Source organism: Carassius auratus, unplaced genomic scaffold, assembly GCF_003368295.1.
Source record: "Carassius auratus strain Wakin unplaced genomic scaffold, ASM336829v1 scaf_tig00029492, whole genome shotgun sequence".
NCBI classification, from domain to species: domain Eukaryota; kingdom Metazoa; phylum Chordata; class Actinopteri; order Cypriniformes; family Cyprinidae; genus Carassius; species Carassius auratus.
In genome coordinates, this window is record NW_020525772.1 from 15,105 (window position 1) to 37,466 (window position 22,362).

The window sequence follows — 22,362 nt, forward strand, 5'->3', positions numbered from 1 at the left end:
ACCAATTACAAGTAGTAGTCTGGCTATTTTTCAGAAATATCTTCTGGAATTCCGCAAGAGTGTGAAGAACTTCAAAATCCAATTCTGAAATTCCGCTAACATGACCATTGAACACTGTTCTGTCTGCAATCCAGTTCACTGTAAACACACCTCAGAAACTGACCTTTAGCACATGCCCTTCATTACGTTTGGTCTTTCTCTGGTGTATTTAGTGTAATCCTCACAGGTCTGCTTCAGTGAACGCTGTGGATGCTCTCAGTGTAGATGGATTGTGTGTCACAGATCCTCTGCTGGACAGATGCTCTTCTCTGTGCCTGTAATTGCCCCATTGCAGGCCTGTCATCAGAGATGCTGGACTTCTGTTTATTTCAGAGACAAGTGATATTACGCATCATTATCTGTCATCAGGATGGTGATGCTCCTAGCGTGCAAATGGACACACATTCATGTACACACACTAGTAAGTGCTGATGGATCTCAATGCAGAGTTTAATACATTTGTGCCGAAAACCATTATTCCCTCTCCACAAATATCCTGGCCTTGTACCTTCCCCCCCTCTATCAGAGAGACCATGAAATTACTACTTCAAAGAATTGTCTAAATATTGTATTACTTTATTTACATTATTCACTGGTTAAAAACTGGTTAAGAGCCTGAAAACAAAGAAATCATAATATTTATAATAAGAAATACTTATAACAACAGCAAATAATAATGTTCAAAGTTATTATTATTATTATTATTATTATTATTATTATTATTATTATTATTATTATTATGTTTAATTTTGAAAAATAAAATGATGCAAGTAAAAGATAATGTGTATTCAGTTGAAATGTGAACATTCTGAAGTTGAAATTGTTATTGCAGCCTATTTGTAGATTATCTTATGTTAAAAATTTATACATAACATCTGATAATTTCTACAGTATGCTATTATTATTCGTTTTTGTCGTTGTTGATGATGAATGTGCTGATGGTGATGGTGATTATGATGGTAACACGCTACAATAATACATTTGGCTAATAATAATTATTATAAAAAAACAAACAAAACAAAAAAATATTTGAACAATTATTTGCTGTTGTTGATATAACAATTTCTAATAGTTATTTTTAATTATGTTTATTATTATTTTTATTTATTTGTTTTGAGGCTCTTAACCAGCTCTTTCAGTCAAACTATTTTTAAAAAAGTATTCTTCACACGATTTGTAGAAAAGTAATCGCACAACTGATTGTTGCAGGTTTGACTCACTATTTATGTCCATACCACAAATTGTGCAGAAAATGTATGAGCGATGGAGGGAGAGAGGTTTGATGGTTTCTCTTTATTCTTCATTCATCTAATCTCTCTCCAGGAGAAAAACTTGAGATATTAAAGAGATTTCACTTAAGGTATTAGGTGCAGGCCTTAGGTTAAGAAACCAATTTGACAACCAAAAGCCCTGAATGTCTCCTAACCAGGATTTTACAGTGTTACCTTCATTACAGATTGATCAAATGCTTGCATGTCAACGATTCACACGCATGCATGAGCCAATGGCAGAATCAGAGCTCTTCAGTCATCTCTCCTACTGCATTATACGGCATTAACATTAACATCCACCTCTGACAGCTTCAACAGTTTGATGAAGTAGTTTGTTCAGCTCTAAGGTTATTTTTCCTTGGGGCACTGTAAGCTATTTCTTGACGCTCAGTGCGTAGAGATTGAAAAATGCTCCTTGGCTCCGTCTCTGCCGCCCATATTGATTCTGGGATCAGCAGGGGCATCCTTGAGATGTCGATGTATAAAGGTTTGTGTATTCACACACCTTATTCAGTGTCACAACCCCCTAAGGGCTGCTGTCTTGTGATCTGACTCTGCACAGCGAGGGGAGCATCTGTCTGGAGCTCTGGATCAGTGTGTGTGTGTGTGTGTGTGTGTGTGTGTGCGGGCGCATCAATGAAATGTGTTCGACAGCAATTGAAAAGATAAAAACATGTCTTGTATCCTTTTATTTGTAATTTGTATAATTTATTAATACTAGGGTTCTAACTGTAATTTAATAATTTACAATAGATTATTAAAGATAACATCACTAGTCGCTGATCTAATAAAAATTATATTTAGTCATTTTAATTCTAGTTAACATTTTAGGGTTAACTTGTTTATGTATTTTTTAATATGTCTTTGTATGTCTATTTCTGGATTTATTTATTTTAGTACCAGTTTGGTAACTTTTTTATATACTGTATATATATATATATATATTATATATATATATATATATATATATATATATATATATATATATATATATATATATATATTTGTTAATATAATGTAATGTAATTTAATCAAAAATAATATAATAAAATTGTATAAATTTAATATAGTAACTTAGTAATAACTTGTGTAAAAATAACCGTTGTGTATTTTTACAAAAAAAAAAATGTATATATGTAAAAATGAATTTTTGTGCTCTCTAGGACAGTAATATTAATGTTCTAATAAATAGAAATACATTTTCTGTAATATTTATTCAATATTTCAGTCTGCAGTCTTTATCGTAAACATCCAATGCCTTATCTTATCATTGATTATCACAATAATGTAGTGTCTTTAGTTCATTGGGATTCATTTGATTAATTAACCAGCACATCATTGTTTATCACAAGTTAATTAGGTAATATTTTGCTACCATATATTTTTTTACCATTTAACAATCCAAAGTGATTTAGGGCCCTATAATACACCCGGTCCAATGCGACACAAGTGTCTTTGCTAGTTTCAGTACAGACCAAAAGTTTGGACACACCTTCTCTTTCAAAGAGTTTTCTTTATTTTCATGACTATGAAAATTGTAGATTCACACTGAAAGCATCAAAACTATGAATTAACACATGTGGAATTATATATGGAATTATATACATAACAAAAAAGTGTGAAACAACTGAAAATATGTCATATTGTAGGTTCTTCAAAGTAGCCACCTTTTGCTTTGATTACTGCTTTGCACACTCTTGGCTTTCTCTTGATGAGCTTCAAGAGGTAGTCACCTGAAACGGTCTTCCAACAGTCTTGAAGGAGTTCCCCGAGAGATGTTTAGCACTTGTTGGCCCTTTTGCCTTCAGTCTGCGGTCCAGTTCACCCCTAAACCATCTGGATTGGGTTCAGGTCCGGTGACTGTGGAGGTCAGGTCATCTGGCGCAGCACCCCATCACTCTCCTTCTTGCTCAAATAGCCCTTGATGCCTTCAGTGTGACTCTACAATTTTCATAGTCATGAAAATAAAGAAAACTCTTTGAATGAGAAGGTGTGTCCAAAACTTTTGGTCTGTACTGTATATATATATACACCTGCACCGTGCGCTTTACACTTTGCATTTAGATTGTTAAAATAAGGGCCCTTAATCTTTAAATACATTTTGATACATAAATAATCTATGAATAATAAAATGAACTGACACTTACTTTTACACAATTATTAACATAACTTAAAGTGTAATAATTGCAATAATACAATAGCATATTTAGTCTAACATTTATTTATAACTATTTCCTGCTCAATTTTGTTTTGTTTTGTTTTGTTTTAGCTCAAATGTAAAAATCCCAAACAAGTGTAATGATGCTTTCAAAAACTGAGATGAAACTGTTATTCAAGCAGTAGACAAAACCCAGCTCCTTGGTAGGCTTTCGGGTTAGTATTACTTCTGACTAAATGTTCTGACCGAAACTGTTAATTTAATATGTAATCTGACTGATTTCACTGAAAAATGATGTAGATGTTAATGTTTAATATAACATTTGTTAATTTTTTCATCCATATTTTTTTGTTGTTGTTTTTGTTTTTTGATGTGATACTTTGATGTGACACTACATCCAGTGCCTCTTTGAGGAATCTGTTTACGTGTATGTATTTTTCTAAGGCATTGTTGATATTCAACCCATTAATGAGACACATCTCATTAGTGCCAGCTTGCATGGGTTCCTCTTAAATAGCATAAGACGGTTCACGCACTCAACACAGGAGCGCTGAATGATTTCCTGTAGTTTCACACAGTCAGTTCTCTGTGATAAGCGTTAAGGTGTTCCCACTACCTTTCATATTAATTGCACCGATGTTGGCTGGGAATCAAAGGGGGTCTGGAACCATGAACAATTATCTATTAAACCTGTTGGTCAGCAGTAGTGATCTCACAGAAGGGGGGCTGAGGGAATAGCTCTCATTAGCTTGAGTGACAGAACCTGCGTCGGCATGCTACTTTTATCCCGTCAGTAGAAAGTCAAATGTGAATTTAGAAAGTGGCACTTAATTGCTTTTTCTCTCCACAACAGTAGACATGCTCTCCAACTGGGCGTGTTTATATTCCCTACTGGGAGGACGAGGAGGAGTAACGGCGCTATATACTCAAATGAGTTTTCTTATCTGCTGTAGCCTTAAGTATGCTAATTGTCCTGTGCATGTCCATGTGACTCGTGTTTGACTAAAGAAGGGCTTCTCAAGTGGTTATGCCTCAGGACCTGGATTTTTTTTTTTTTTTTTTTTATCAAGTGGCAACCATTAATTATGCAAAATTATTAACATGACATACACTGTGTTGGGAAATTGAAGACATGGAAAGTATTTTCTATGAAAGTCCACTTTGTGCCAATTGCAAGTTTATTTCTCGGTATACAATTATTTCTTCTCAATTGTGACTACTTTCTCACAGTGTGAATTTATGTCTTGCACTGATTTTATATTTGGCAGTTGTGACTTTCTGACAGTTTGATTTCTCATAGTGTGACTTCATATCTTTTAATATTATTTAATATCTCACAATGTGATTTCTTGCCATGTGACTGCACTGTGATTTTATATTCTACAATATGACTTAATGCCTCATAACTGTGACTTCATATCCTACAATGTATCAGTTTGTGTGGTGTGGTTTTATATCTCAAAATTGTGAATTTTTTTTTTTAATCTACCAATGTGACTCAGTCACATAGTCAATATATCAGTCAAACTACAATAAATCACATTATGAGATATAAAGTCACATTGTATGATATAAAGTCGCAATTATGAGATATAAAGAACTACAATAACTTAAATTAAAGTCAGTTATGTACGGTCCCGGTAAGGTGACTTGTTCGGTTTACTTAGTTTTTTCTTGGCCATTAAATAATAACTCGTGGGAACATCATAATATGTTGTGGCCACGAGATCATTTTGTCGAGTTTAATGCGTAAACAAACCTGCGTGACCTTAGCAACCCAGGATTATCTGAGAATTATCAGGAATCATTAATATTTTATTTAGAATTAAGTAATTATTAAATTAAGGACGTCGTTACCTCGACAAAATTATCTTGTGGCCACGACATAATATTACATTCCCACGAGTTATTATGTCTTCGCCACGACAAAACTAAGTATACCGAACAATTCATCTTACGGGCACCGTAGTTATGCAATATGAAGTCATACTACACATAATTGTGACTTAGTATCTCATAACTGTGACTTTATATCCTACTCTGTGAAATTATATTTTATAATTGCAACTTCATATAATACACTGTGACTTTATATCTCATAACTGCGACTTAATTTCCTACAATGTGACTTTATATCATACAGTGTATATACTACACTGGGGCTGTGCAATTAATCTTAAAAACATTTTCAAGTTTTATTTTGACCTCGAACGAATATGAAAATACAATAATCGAGATAAAATGATTATTACGCCCCATTCCGCCCACTTTTGCATGCGCTGTGCTCCATAAAAGCCCAGTTTCTCGTGCAAATCAGTGAAATTATGTAACATGACATTTGCAAAACGGGACGTGCTTAATTTATCAAAGTATATTTATTCATGTTTTTAAAAGCATGAAAGAGCACTTGCGCTGCTCCTCAGGAAGAGATATGTGTTCAGAGATGGAACAGAACATGGACATGTAAAGTTATCTTTTATCTCAAGGAGCACGCCTAAACGCTCAAATACACGCAAAAATGTGTCAGAATGCTGTGCATGCAAAGCACAGTTTGTCTCATTTGTATATTTTTATTTTATAGTATCTGTCCTTTGCTTTTATTATTACTGACAGTTTAATTATTTTCGTGATTACAATATTGACTAAAATAATTGTGATTATGATTGTTGCCATAATCGAGCAGCCCTATCCTACACTGTGACCATATGCCTCGTAATTGTGACTTAATTTCCTACAATGTCACTTTATGTCTCATATTTGTGACTTCACATCCTACAATGTGTTTTTATCTCATAATTGTGAATTATATCCTACATTGTGACTTTATATCTCATAATTGCAACTTCATATCCTATAATGCGATTTATATCTTATAATGTTATCCTACCATGTAACTTTATAAGTCACACTACCAGAAATCAGATTATGAGATATAAAGTCACACTGTAGGATATAAAGTCACAGTTGTGAGATATACAGCCACAATTCAAGAAATCACATAATATCTCATAACTGTGACTTGTATACTACAAGGTGACTTCATCTTATCATCCCGACTTTATATCCTACAGTGTGACTTGATATCTTCTATCATAACTGTATATGTGACTTTATATCTCATAATGTGATTTCTTGTAGTATGATTTTAAATCTAAGAACCTCAACTTCATATCCTACTGTTTGAATTTATATATCATGACTGTGACTTTATAACCTACGATGCAACTTTATGTCTTATAATTATACAGTGTGACTTTATGTATTGTATTTATGACTTTATATCCAACTATATGACTTTGTATCTCATAATGTGATTTCTTGTAGTGTGACTTTAACTCTCATAATTGCAACTTTAAGTCCTACAATGTGATTCTGTATTTTGTGTTTGCAACTTTATATCCTACGGTGTGACTTTAAATCCTACAATGTGACTTTATTTTTCAATGTGATTTTATATATAAAAATATGAATTTTTCATAATTGTGACAACTCACAATTTTTTGTTGTTGTTGTTTTGTTTTTTGCAGTCTAACTTTATATAACACAGTTGTACCTTTATATCTCACTATGCGACTTTAAATCTCACAATATTAATTTATGTCTCGCTATTTATCTCAGCTGCAAATTTGTAAAAACTGTTAAAAACACAATTACATTTTTATTTTTATAAATAAATAATAATATAGGCTTCCATTAGTTTCTCCTATCTTCTTTAGAAGTTGATAAATCAATGCAATGTGCAATCATATCAATGCACAATTGTATTATTTGTCATTATTTTTCCCTCTGCTGTTTTTGACCCTATCAGAACAGTCTTGCAACGTTCCTTTATAGATTTGACCCATTTGAGAACCATTGGTCCTAAATATAAAAAAAAATAAAAAATAAAAGTTGCCTTCCTTCTTGCTAGGATACTTATATTGAATTTTCCTTGGATACACAACGGCAAGTAAAAAGCCCAAGAATTTAATGCCCCGATAAAAGAATCCACATCCCTTAAAGCCATGATTTCCATACCAAAAGCCTTAAGTCAGGAAAGGGTGCTATAGTTAAATGGGACAGGATACTAGGGGGAGAAAGGGGTCACCATGCCCTCCCTTATGTAATCTCTCAAGAATGTAGAAATCTCCCATTCTTCCAGGCCTCCCCTCCGCTCGCGGTGTAGGCAAAGCTGTTTTCAACACTCATCTTTGATGCTAAGATGAAAATACAGACTGTAGATGTAATACACAATGAGCGGCAGATCTGAGCGCCGCTGCTTTGAGCACCTTTTTGCACCTTTTAGAAATGGGCTGAATTTATAATGTCCCCGCTGATATAGCTCAACAGATGAGGAAGGTGCTATTGTGTAGCTTTCAATGCCGAGGGGAACTTAAAAGCTGGAGCTATCACATGCAATTAATAGATCAAGAGATTATGTTATACTCTGTGAATTATCAGTTGCAGGCTTTATCCAGGCTTGAAGAGTAACAGAATACCTGTAAATGTAACAAGGCTGTCAGTTTAAAGTCACGGGGGCCAGATTGTGGCATCATTTGCTCATCCTTATGTTGTTCCAAACATATATTGATTTTATATATTCTTTTGTGTTCCACAGAAGACAGAACGTCATATGGAATCAGTGTGTACAATACTGAAAGACAATTTTAAATTACCTTTCCATCTGCTTATAGCTATGCTGCAGATGCGAGATGCGAGATCTGATTCATAGCATATCTTTCAAGTGGATCTATTTATAAAGATACAATCATTTTAATTAAGCTTATAGTGAAAATCTTTTAGAACAAAAATACATGAACACAGTAGCATTGGATAACAAAGCCGTGGGAACATATTTTATGTGGTGGGTGATGGGGGCGGGGCTTGATGTTGGAGGGCGGGGCCATGGTGGGCGATTTTTTTTTTTTTTTTTGTATAAATTCCTAATATTAGCCCAAACTAATTTTTTTTCTTTAATATTTCTATTATTTAATGGGACTTTACTAAATATTATCAACGCTGATGAGCAAAAGTTTTCGTCAGTTCACTTCGGCAAATTCTCTCAGAAACAAGGTGTAGATGTACATGCGATGCAAATATGAGAATAATTCATCATACACTGCAGACAACATCACTGATTATAACAAAGCTTTTTTAGAGTGCTTACACTCATGCTAGACTGAATTCAGAGATATTCTTTGATAATGTACATGTTCTTTGCTCGCTGTATAATTTGTTCATTGTTTGAATAATCGAGGACATGCGATGTTATAAATTAAACTTAAAATGTATGTTTTTTTAAAACATGATCAGACTGAAAGACTGAATACAAATTCAGTCTTTAAGGATGCTAACTTTAAACCATTACTTCCTCCTTAAAGTCCATAATCAATAATAGAGTTAGTTAGTAAGGTAATTATTATACAAATATTATATACTTAGGATAGCATTACACAGTACACATGGAAAAATAAATAAATCACTAAACAAATTGTCTTTCAGCATATTTTAGACCTTCTGTCTGCTAAGACACTGCGACTACGCTGACATATGTTGGTATAAAGCTCTCATAAGCGATTCCAACAAAGATACAGAAAATAACTCAAGATTTCTGACTTGCATGTCGGCAACTGAGCAGCAAATGGAGCTGCCAGACTCCCAGCAGTCACTGTTGGCTGATTACTGTCACCATGCTGTGATATTTTCTAAATTCTGCTCACCTCCCCACATTCATGCCTCCAGCCCAGCTGTGCTTAAAGCTGACGGCAGTGGAGTGCGGCTCACCCCACCTGATGCCTGCTTGACCAAACATGAAAGACTGTAAACAGCTTCTGTTGATAATATAGCCGTGAAAGCGGACTAGGCCAAACAGGTATAAGCAGGATTTTGCACGGTTTTCTTTCAAAGTGACTTTCAGTAAATCGTGAACACGGAATGGAAATGAGTTGTGTGCACTGGACATACAGTAGGTCAGGGTGGGAACTCTCTTTTATCTCTCATGCATGTTTTGCTGTGATTTCATCAGTTATTTATTTCCAGCTGGGTTACTGACATCTGAAACCCTGACGCTGCAGAATGTGTGAGACATTACATTAGTATGCACTCAAAATATTTAGACCTAAATTTCAGATGCACATTTTTGAAATTCATATAAAATGTCTGTACATCACACCGCACACAGTTGATGCATATTTGTCAGTTATACATAAATGGAACAAACACGATCTCTTTTGGGTTTAAAAACCAAGTTTGCATATCAACATTGCTAAATGGAATTGAATATTGCGTGTTCCACAGATAGCCCAACGATATCTCACAACCAATTCATATGTATTTTACGAAGTGGCTTATTCGTGCGAATTTGTACGACCTCACTCGTACGATTGTATACGATTTGTCTAAACCCCAGTTACGATTAGGTTTAGGGGCAGGGTTAGGTGTAGGTAATTCGTACAAATTCATACGAATTGTGCAACTCGTAAACTGTTTATTTCATTTTATTTACTGACAGATTTGTAGTTCTATAGTTCTGTGTTATTTATTTCTTAGTTTACTTATTTATTTATGGTATGTTCTTGTAAGTACACTGCAGCTGATTCTCTTTCCTATAACTTGGAAATTGTCTCAACTCAGAAAATGCATACAGTAAAGTGGTTCTAATAATATTAATAATACGTATTGGATGTATGTGGCCCAAAATATGAATGTACGTAGTGCCAGATGTAAGTCTTTAAAGTCCATAAGTGGCCTTTTTGATGTGATACAAGTGTGTAACAAGTTCACATTCACAAAAATATGCTCTTAAACATGCAATGCTAAACTTCATAGCACCTGAAAAAAAAAAAAAAAAAAAAAAAAAAAAATCAGTTCCATTTCCTGAACCAAATCCAAAACCTAGTGTGCTGTGACTCATTACTGCACTCTTATTCAGCTTTTTATCTTCAAAGGCTGAACTCTGGCTGTATCTGGACACTTGAGCTTTACATTTGCAGGACTAATTTCATTTGCACTTAGCACTAACAATTTCCCTCATTTTGTCAGTTTGCCTTTCGTTTTTCTTGATGTGTCCGTTCCTTTCACTCGAGAAAGTCTAGCAGAACAGGAAGTGCTCAAATTAGCATCACAGATCATTGACGACTAATTCCAGCTGATGGTTTACAGCTCCCATGTCCATCTTCTGCAAACGACGAGAGTGCAGAAAAACACAGTTAATTCTCAAAGCAACTGATTTAGAACTTGTGGTTCGCCAAGTATGCGCATTAACCTGAATGGCATGGGATGATGGTTTCAAATACACACCGAGGGAAGTGTTTGTGTTGTTCCAAGAATACACATGGGTGCGTTCTGCATTTTAGAGGAACAGATGGGAATAAACTAACTAGCTGTTTAAAGGCATTCTATAAAAGTTTTTTTTTTTTTTTTTTACTAGATCTGAACACAAAAACTATGCAGCTTTCTATAAAGGATGTAATCCATAAACAAAGAATAAGCATTAAGAATTAAGGGATGGCAAGTGAAAAGCAAAAAAAAAAAAAAAAAAAAAACGTAAGATTAGCTGAATAAAAGAAGTGCTAATGTGGTCCAATTCAGTTTAATCCCTGAGTAAACACAAGTTTTACTCCAGGGTTCAAATCCACAGTTCCAAGTTGCAAAATACCAGCGCAGAGACCCATTTGTCTGTATGCGACAAGAGCACTAATGAAATATGCACGAGATCTGAATAGCAACTCAATAAATACATAATTGATATCATCCCCTGAATGGGCAGATGAAGAGAGAACAAAAAAAAAAAGAGAGTTTGTTTAATAGATTCTAATGTCTGTTTACTTTGTGTCTAGTTTCATTATGCAGTGCAATTTTTTACATTTTAACTCATTATAAGCTCAGTTAAAATCATTTTAAATAAATGTGAATTAATGCGCTAGAAAGGCCGCTTGGTAAATGTTATAATCTGTTCCCTTATTTGTAATAGCTAAAAGGAAATGGGAAGGATATTTTACATTTGTATTCCAGTATAAAGGACTAATTGTTTGGAAATTGTGCTAAATTGAACGAAAACTGAAAATTTGCTGATGATGTATTAACCTCCATGCTATCCAATATCTAGATGAGTTTGTTTCTTCATCAGATCCGGAGAAATCTATCGTATTATTACATCACTTGCTCACCAATGTAAAATAATTTTGTAAATAATGTTCAGTTTTCACTTCAATATATCTTCAGGAGCCACATGTATTGATTTTGTGTGGCATGATAAGGGTGTTGTTGTTGTTGTTTTTAACTCTTAAAGGGCCAGTAGCCATTGATTTGAATTTCAGAAAAAAAAAAAAAATTACATTTTGGATGGCTATATGCAGATGGGTTTTGGACCTATAAAATGTCAGTATGGATGTAAAACTACAGAAATAGAAACCAATCAACTGTTTGGGACAAAAGCTTAGATTTACATGGAAAAGACAGCTTTTATCTTGTCTCATGAGGACCCAGTGATATTGTGTGCAGCCGATTCATTGTTTCATTCACTGCAATATGTGATTTAGGACAGAAATCCTCTCCTCGCTCTTCCAATGACATGACTTACACCTAATCTTATTTATGGGCTTTGGCCGTACTGAGCGAAGCCCAGGATGCAGCGAGGCGCCTGGGATTGTCGAGGCGTAGCCGTGTATGAGGGTCAGAGCGTGTTTGGTACATAATGATACGACTATATAAATAGCTCTTTCTAATAGTACACCTCAGACATCAGATGCATACTGTCTTGTTTGTCTCGATTCTTTCTATCTCTCTTGCTCTCTGTCTCTCTCTGTACTGTGCGATGTTACCTGATCCAGCAGCAGACAACAGGAAGCTAAAGATCAAATTTCTAGCTTTAAAGGCTCATCTTTGGCTAGTGGTTTCCACCAGCTAGTTATTTTTTAACTGATGTTAGTGTTTTATTTGAGGGTTTACAGTATGTAACCTAAAATGCCAGGGCTTACGAAGGACATTTTGACTCCCACTACCAGTTCTGGTGCTGACAGCTTTCACATAAGGATAGAAAGCGGGAAATGCTTTGTGGAAGAGAATCGCTGGTGGAACCAAACATTAAATGTTCATTGACATTTCTCCAAATGGCTACAGCAAATCGGATTCAGTCCATCCATCTCCTTATTATTTCAAAACAGCCTTGTAAAAATAATCATTTATGTAACCGAACAAAGTAAATTGCAAAAATAATGACTGTTACCGGACACCTTTCCATCCCAGGCTCGTTGGAAATGTGTGCTTGTGGTTATTTTTTGCAGCACCGATATTATGTACCTTGTAAAAGTGAAATATCCAGTGAGTAATACTAAAACACATGTTAAATGCGTGACTGTGGCCACACTTTTTATGTTGCTTAAGGCACATTTTATGTCAGAGGAGTGTCACTTACCGTATTTCCCGGACTATAAGTCGCACTTTTTTTCCTGGTTTGGCTGGTCCTGAGACTTATAGTCAGGTGCGACTTATTTATCAAAATTAATTTGACATGAACCAAGAGAAATGAACCAAGAGACATGAACCAAGAGAAACATTACCGTCTCCAGCAACCAGAGGGCGCTCTACACTGAAGACACAGAGCGCCCTCTTGCGGCTGTAGACGGTAATGTTTTCTCTTGGTTCTTGGTTCTAAATAAATGTGACTTATAGTCCAGTGCGACTTATATATGTTTTTTTTCCTCATCATGACCTATTTTTGGATTGATGCGACTTATACTTAGGTGCGACTTATAGTCCGAAAAATATGTTAAGTTTTTTTTTTTTTTTTTTTGTGCTGGAAAATAACACCAAACCCGATCCTAAACCTACCCGATAGTGTTAACGGATGCAAAAGTGATATCAAAACACACTGGCTGATGAAACGCTGCTAATTATTTTCATTCTACACAGGTTTGGGCTGTTTGGTCGAACTGTAGTTTTCATCTATCGAGCTATCGAGCAAACCTACTGTATTAGAAAACCCATATTGTATGTGACGCTAATATTCAAAAGTATTGGTTCTCAAATATCACAGCATGTTAAAATAGTTTTGAAAATCATAACATTAGAATGTTAAATCACCACAAACCGCAAACCCTAAAAAAAACTGCTTAGGAAAGCTAGTCCAGTAAAACTGTGTAAAATTGCAATACCGCACATTATTTACCAAAATGTACCGAAACAAACTTCTACAGTTAGCAAGTATATATAGCGTATGGGATTGCATCTTTTTAAGAACATAATAATGTGCAAAGAGTTTAGGCTTTCTTAATTTAAACTACTTTTGCTGCATCTTGTATGCATTTCAACTGGAAACTGCAGTGATTTGTTATGTATAGGTAGTTTTTTTTTTTTTTTTTTCAGTTTTGAGTTTTGCAGGCATGTATTAGTAGAGCCATGTATTTCCAATGAGCCTGGGTAGAAAATTTCACAAATGCTCCCCATCTGCCATTGTTTAGTTAAATGAATGCCATCGGTTGAGGGTTCAGCGGGTCAATGCCATATCTATACCGTTCTTTGTCCAATAACATCCATTCAGAAATAGCCACGCCAACTGAGAAACTGTCACTGATGTGAATGGGATTTTGAGAATGAATAGCACACATTTACAATTCAAAGCCATTTTAGTTTATTTCAGCTCGAAATATAGTACAATAGATGTACAACACATTGCAGTTTGATAATAATCGAATCAAACACTTGACAGCCCCAGGTGCCCAGTGGCCACTGTGGGGAAAGCGCGGAGAACGTGGTTTAATCTGAAATGAAAAGGATGCAGCTTTTGTTTTGTGGGTTTTGAGGAGCGCTGGGGAAATGAGCAATGCTCTCTTTCCCAATTATGAAAGATAAAGTTCAATTAAAATGTAAATGTGGAGACTAAAAGCCACACATGCTGCGTTTGTCTGCGCACACTAGATGGAAATGGACTTGCAGACACTGCTAGTGGAAATTCACAGTAGAAAAAAACCTCTTTTGGTCTTTGTTGTGAGCAGCTCAGGTGCAGATGAGGTATTCTCTGAGTCTCACAGAAAACACACTCCAATTTTCCCGCTCACTTTTTCTCTGTGTTGTGCAGCTGTACTTAGGAGACCTGGGAGCCGATGAAGTAATAGTAAATTCTTCAGAAAATATGCTTTGCACTTTGTATACTGCACTGGGATCTCACTTTGTGGGCGAAGTAATACCAGGCATGAGGTCTGTGCAGCATTCAGAACTGAAACTGTAATGCCACTTTACAATAATGCTAGCTTTTTTGTGTACAGTATGTTGCATTGCTCTGTGGATAAAAATGAATTGCTTCGACAACAATTAAACTACTAAGCCTTACCACTTCAGAAAAATTCAATTCAATTCAATTCAATTCAAGTTTATTTGTATAGCGCTTTTTACAAAACAAATCGTTACAAAGCAACTTTACAGAAAATTATGTTTCTACATTATTTAGTAGTAGCTAGTAGTTTGTGCACATTTGACAGGATTTTAGAAAAAATAAAAACAATAATAATAATAATAATAATACAAGACGTAGTCAGCTAGACGATGAACTATCAATATTATTAATTAAGATATTATATGATGCAGTCACACATTTAGTAATAATTGTTAGTTCTGTTTGTTGATTCAGGGTTAGCATCATCTGAGGTCCTCTGAGGGTCAGCATCATCTCTTCTCAGGTGTTCGTAAATGAAATGTTTACGTTTAAATGGCATAATTAGTCAAATAAATAATGAAAGCTAGTCACATTCTGTCAAAAAAAAAAAAAAAAAAAAGAACACTCATGCAACTCTTACATGTACACCTTACATTTAAATTAAGTAAAAAAAAAATACATATATCTTCCTGTCATTCCAGTTCAACATTATGTGGTCAATGTCAATTAAATTCACATTGCAACTCATAAATTGAAAAAGAAAGCTCAGAATTTTCTGCAGTCCTGCTGTGCGACAGATAAAGAGCGAAAAAACACAGATTAAGCAACTGCAACTGAGCACCACACATGATTTTGAGTTCCAGACCGGAGCTTCAGCATTGCAGGACAGGCCAGTGATGGATGCACGGGATGAGTCATAGACGCTGGGACGTCTCTACCATCACTCATCTCCCTTCACAGGCCTCAGCTGCAGTGCATTAGTCAAATGTCCCCCTCCTCAAAGCAGCCAAGACATGCACGGGACTTCCCAGCGTTTTTGTGCTCTACTCTGTTGTGGTCAAGTGACCCTCATTACCCACAGGCACCAAAGCGTCCACAGGTGGTCTTCAGGTGTGTGCAAATCCACTGCAGCACACAAACAGGAAGCAGACTATCAACAGACTTGATGACTCAGACATGTTGTTTGGTCATATTGCATTTCTATGAGATTTTGTATGAGAATGAGTAAGTTATTTTTATTTTAACTGAAATATTGATGTAATTATAAAGTGCCATTATTCAAATGCAAGTGCAAATGCAAATCTAGTAGTAAGAAACCATAATAATATAATAATAATAATAATAATAATAATATATTTAGCACTCACTATTCTAATTCTATTCTTAAAAATATATATATATATCTAACTACCTTTCTAAACTTTTTTGTATTCTATCTATTTTCTTTTCATTTATTATACAATTATAAAAAAGACCTCTAACACTAGTTTGCTGTATTCTTTTTTTTTATTGTATCTGTTTTCTTTTTATTTATTATATTATTTAAAAGCCCTTGCTACGTGTACTGTGTTTAAGCTAACTAAGACTTGTTATAGCACTTCTGTTTCATTTGCTCTTCTGTTGTTTTTGATTGCTTCCACTGTCCTCATTTGTAAGTCACTTTGGATAAAAGCATCTTCTAAATGACTAAATGTAAATGTAAATAAAATAATAATGAAAAAATATTAATATAAATCTCTGATAATCCCAGGTTGCTATGGTCATGCAGGATTGTTTATGGATTAATCTCATGGCCACAAGAAAAACATGGAGTTCGCTCAACATAAGAGGTCGTGGCCACGAGAAATTAATGTCGTTCACTCAGCATAATCTTGAACCCACGAAATAAGGATGTCGTTACCCTCGACAAAATGATCTCGTGGCCACGACATAATATCACATTCCCACAAGCGAATATGACGTTCCCTCAAATGAATATCTTGTGGCCATGACAAAACTTAGTGAACCGACCATGTCACCTTACGGGCACCTTAATAATTGTAATATTATTATAACTTAAATATTATTTAAATAGATTTTTGCTGTACTGATAATTTTATAGAAATGTGAAAATATAATTTATTTTTTTTACTTACTATTAAATAGTTATTTATTTATTAGTTTGTCTGATTTAATTATTTATTTTTAATACCAGATTAATGTTTGCATTTACGTAATCTAAATTCCATTTATTGAAAATCCATTTTGTTTGTTTGAAGATGCATATTCAAATCCAGCCTGCATCATGATCTAAACCCACCCCTGCACCTATAATTTCCTGTTTGCTTTGGCAAGAAGCCCCCCTCACCCACCCAAAAGCCACTGATCAACCCTTTCCCACAAACTCCTCTAATGATACATTCTTCATGGTGTGCATCTCGTATGTAATCATCTCAACAGCGCGCCTCATTCCCATAAGTTCCATATCCCTGATTGGCTCTTGTTATTGATTGACAGGTGGAGCTCTCTGACAGCACCTCCCACACCATTACCGACGCCTACGCAGGGAAAGAGTACATCATCCAACTGGCAGCCAAGGACATGGAGATCGGTACTTGGAGCGACTGGAGCGTGGCGGTCCATGCCACCCCCTGGATGGATGAACCCAAGCCCATCACCTCCACCACTGAGAGCGACATTATCCCAGGTATGCATGAGTTGCCAGCCATACGCACACTACTATCATATTTATTGTAATGGTGGGCCCGTCTGCCCCCATGATCTCTGTCCTCCCACAGAACAATAAAAGTGGCTGATAATGAGGAGACGATGTCTGTAGCCCTGCATCTCAAAGTCACGGTGCCCTCTGCTGTCAGAGAGCTTCACCAACAAATTAATAGTTGATGCTCTCTGAGTTTCATGAGGAATTGACATCAGGTTCTGTTAAGTTTAAGGATGAAGATTATAAGGAGATGCCATATTTAATTTTGACACCTGAAAATAGCCATGTACTGTCCGTTCAGCCAGTGTGAACTCAAATCAACCCTGTTTACCTCCTCAGCACATGCTCCTGGTCAAATTGTGTTCAGTTCTTCAGTCCATTTATCCAAAAGAAAACAGACCGGGATTCTTTTGGTAGTTTAGCCTTCGGCTTCCAGTCACAAAGCCTTCTCAGAACTGAGAGTTGTCCTCCACAGTCCGCTGCAAAGGTCTGGATTCAGCCCTGACTCCATTCTACAGACACTTTTCACCACCCAATCAGTTCCTGGAATAAAATTACTATCACAGAATCCTCCAATTTCACATCTCTTCAGTTTAACGATCAAATGTGCACATTCTTGAATATACAGCATATTTTATGGACTGTACCGCTACCCATTCATTCACATTACAGGGGTGTCGCAATATCATTTCATTAAGCATGTACTCTGAGTTCTGCACTCTTGCAAATTCTTTCATAAACAGTGCAGATACAATGTATCTTTAATTATTTTATTAGTATTCATTATTATTATCTAATTATTATGCTGTGTAGGAAATGTCACCGATTATAATGTGAGTTTTGCAGGAGTGTTTAACTTAGGCTAGACTGAAATCATGGCCCACTTCAGTGATGAGGAACGTTCTTTGCGTGGGTTTAGTATATAATAAGAATTAAAAAATAAACATTTGGTTTTTCATCCTGGTAAGACTATTATTCTATAGTAGTATTAGTCAACCCAGTGTGCAGTAAGTCATTTCTGTATGCTTTGTATAGTTATGGTTACAAACTCTCTTTGTACATGTATTTTTAGCGATTTAATGGCCAAAAAGAGAAACCATTAAATAAAGCTGAAGTTCTGATGGCCTACATGCAATATTAGTTTCATTGCATCCCAGTTTGGGATTTACGAGTTCTGATACTGTGGTCCTTTCGGGATGGACAAAGAGAATCTTGACTTGAAAACCCTAGTGATAGCCTATGTACATTTTGTTTTATAAATAGCACTGACAACTTGATGACTGTTATTAGAAGTAATATCTAGTGACGGCTGCCCCGCTCGGTTTGATCCAGCAGACAGTATTGAGTTTCCACCCCTCCATGCACTCAGCGTATTTAATCCACACTATACTTGGAACGGAGGAAAGAAAGAGAAAGTCAGCAGAATTGCATGTAGTTTTGTGAGTTGTGTGTCAAAACACTCTCTCTAAAAGCTTTTCTTTCTTTTCTCCTGGGTAAAACAGAACGTCCTTGAAGTAATTCCTCTTTTGCCTGTTATTTCAGCATTTTATATGCTTAATTTGAGATGAGAGTCATTGCGCGAGACGGCTCTTTCAACTTTATCGGCAGTGTTTTTTCAAGGAGTAATTTCACACATTGTCACACTGCACAAAATAAAACAATAAAAAAAGCGATATAAAAACAATAACTAATATCTACTTGCAGTTGTGAAGTCAATTGAAAATTGCACAGCAGAAAAATGATCAGATGGCATTGGATCAGTTGTTTAGTTAACTCAAAATGCTGTTTTAATGGTAGTGTATTATGAGTTACAGATATAAACTTTATTTTATTATAATGAATGTCTCATGCAACCAGACTTTTGACTCCAAGACCCACTCACTTACACAGGAAGAGACTGTCAAACTGATGGGAAAAGTGACCAGTCACATTTCATTTAGTTTTTTTTTTTGTTTGTTTGTTTTTTTTTTCCTCTACTGTTAAAGGGATAGTTCACTTTCAAATTACATTTGGTGTGTTTTAGCTTACCTCAAGGACATCCAAGATGTAGGTTTCTTTGTTTCCACAGTATTTCCAATTTTGATATTTTTAGGTCAAACCGTTCTGGTCTGTGACTCATATAATGGAGGTCTATGGTCACCACCTCAAAGAGCAATGCACAGAGAAGTCCAAATTAAACAATTCCCCATCGTAAGTACACATTGATGACCTAAGACACGAAACGAGCGGTTTGTGTAAGAAAACGAACAGTATTTATATCGTTTTTACCTCTTGTACACAACCAAGTCCAACTGATCTGAGTGCGCGAGTGCTTCCTGATGTGACATGTGCGCACGCTCTAGCTTAGTCTGCGCAAGCGCGGAAAGCGCCGGAAGTGATCTCTCGTGCGTGTACCTCACTCATTGTTTACTCTTTACCACACGATACGCCTCCAATCTGCACTGTCTTAAATATAATACAGTAATTGTAATTAATTAATTCATTTGTTTATAATGCACCCTATAATTGTTGCGATTATAATAAAAATACAACACATTACTCACTCTATTGACAGCATGCCATTGGGTCCCTCTGGCATTGGACATCGCCTCCAGTTTATACGTGGCAAACTAAACACAATGTGTAAAACGCTGCGACTCAAAAAAATTTAAACATTGTCTATGAATATATTGAAATCGTCCTTCCATTGCAATTTCCTGTACATCTAAATATGTTTAGATATTCACAGTGAAAGGTAACACTTCCGAAATCTGTGTGTAAACTATAGACAGTAAGTGTAAACAATGAGTGCAGACACGCACGAGAGATCACTTCCGGCACTTTCCTCGCTTGCGCAGACTAAGCCAGAGCGCGCGCACGTCACATCGGGAAGCACTCGCGCACTCAGATCAGTTGGACGTGTTTGTGTACAAGAGGTAAAAACAATATAAATACTGTTTGTTTTCTTACACAAACCACTCGTCTCGTGTCTTAGGTCATCAATGTGTACTTACGCTGGGGAAGTGTTTAATTTGGACTCCTCTGTGCATGCTCTTTGAAGTGGTGCCCATAGACCTCCATTATATGAGTCACAGACAAGAACGGTTTGACCTAAAATGATCAAAATGGGAAATAATGCGGAAACAAAAACCTACATCTTTGATGAAGTCATTGAATTTATTGCTTTTTATTGTATTGATTAAGGAATTAACAAATGAATTAAATGTCATTTTGTATCATTCATCCATATTTTGTACTGTACATGAACCATGGATTTAAACACCATTTCCTGTTAAAATACTTAGAAATAATGACCATTTTCTTCTCCCCTGGCAGAAACCACCCCGGGACCGCCTTCAGCCGCACCACGAGTGGGTGAACCCACAGCGGCCTGCTCCACCCTTCTCTGGTCAACCCACCTCCTCCTAGCCTGCGTCCTGCTGTCCATCATGTGGTGCGTGACCTCACTGCAATGATATTTCCATGCATCTTATTCACTGATCTTATGTGAGAAAAGGATCATAAGCTTCAATGAAACAATGCGAACAAAAAATCATAGAGGCTTACACATATTTATGCAGCTGGACAACATTTTCCTAATTATGTACAATACAAGCTCACAATACACTTGAGACACAGATAACTAACTAATAGTCAGAACATTTGCACATAGTTTATTAAAGAGATACTGTAACTCAGTGAGTAACCAAAGCTGTGTCATGTTTGTCAAGAGTCTTGAGTTGTGGTTTTGGTCTTTAGACCTCTATATGACACATAACATATACCTTGGTGTGGGTCTCGTTGTATCAGTGTTTATGTTTGGGTCTTCAAAACTTGAAGTACTTAACTGAAAGTTCACCAAACTTATAAATGTTCAATTCGTCTTAGGTCATGGTCACATTAAGGAACTGTTGGCTAAATTTGGCTAATTGTCAGTAGTGTAGTGAGACAGGAAGCACAGCTCACACACAAATCCTACAAGCAGGTTTCTTTTGGTCAACATGGCGAATCCACATTATCATCTTGAACCTGTAATGAAATCTACATGGGAAAACCTTTTGCCTTCATGCAAAATCCCCAATCGTTTTGATTCCAATTGAAATGACTAAAGTTTATAAAGGTAATTGTGACCACACATCTAGTCAAGGTCTGGGTCTTAAACAAGACACAGTTATCTATTTCCAAGGTCAATCTAATTAAGTCAACTACTAGTTGAATTAAGAAGAATGGCTAAGCATTCCATTTACAAAATGTCTTTATATTAGTAAATGAGTAAGCAATGTTTGTCAAAAATGCTTGCGTTCAAACTAATTAGCAAAAACAACTACAAAAAAAGCTGTATTGTGCATTCCAGGCCAGTAGTTGGCGATGTAAAGAAACATTGTGTGCATAAATGCATTTTACGCATTCCTATTTATTGATAACCTAATAGGCATGCACATGTCAAAATTGTTATCATAAATTCATGATTTTATAGTTTAAACTGAGACGATAAGGTATCCTTTGAGCCTGTCCTCCAACAAAAAAACGACCATATAGGTTGTTTGTGCAAGCACCTTATTATGACCTATATTTGCGTTTGAAAGTTAAGTGGCCTCTAGTGGGTGCGTAAAAATGATGACAGTATTGCATTGAATCTGTCGTCATGAAATGACGCATAACTTCATTACCAATCAAAACGCATGTTTATTTTAAATGCAAAGTGTGGGCTTTTACATCGATCTCACAGTATTCCTACAGATATTTTTTAGGTGGCTTATCGTTCGAATGACCACACCTAACCCGCCCCGAACCTAACCCTCACAGAAATCATGATAATTATGATTTATTGAGCATATACATTTTACGTGCATGTCCTTCTCTGGGTTCGAACCCATGATAGCATGATTACATATCAAGGTATAACACAATAATGTACCAAATAAAGAGTGCGAAAAAGAGTACAAAATATTAATATGAAAACGACCTTTTGTCGTTAGGGGCGCAATTGTAGTATACGCTCTGATAGGTCGTATTTCAGTGATTTGGACAAAAGACCTATAAGAGTGTATTGGTTGGAGGACAGGTGTATCCTTTGCAAAAA

General features: G+C 35.8%; 1 pseudogene; it reads left to right on the forward strand.

The window, feature by feature from the left end:
• LOC113079850 (ciliary neurotrophic factor receptor subunit alpha-like) overlaps window positions 1-20,787 on the forward strand; it is a 34,186-nt pseudogene extending 13,399 nt beyond the window's left edge.
• The last annotated feature ends 1,575 nt before the right edge of the window (window positions 20,788-22,362 follow it).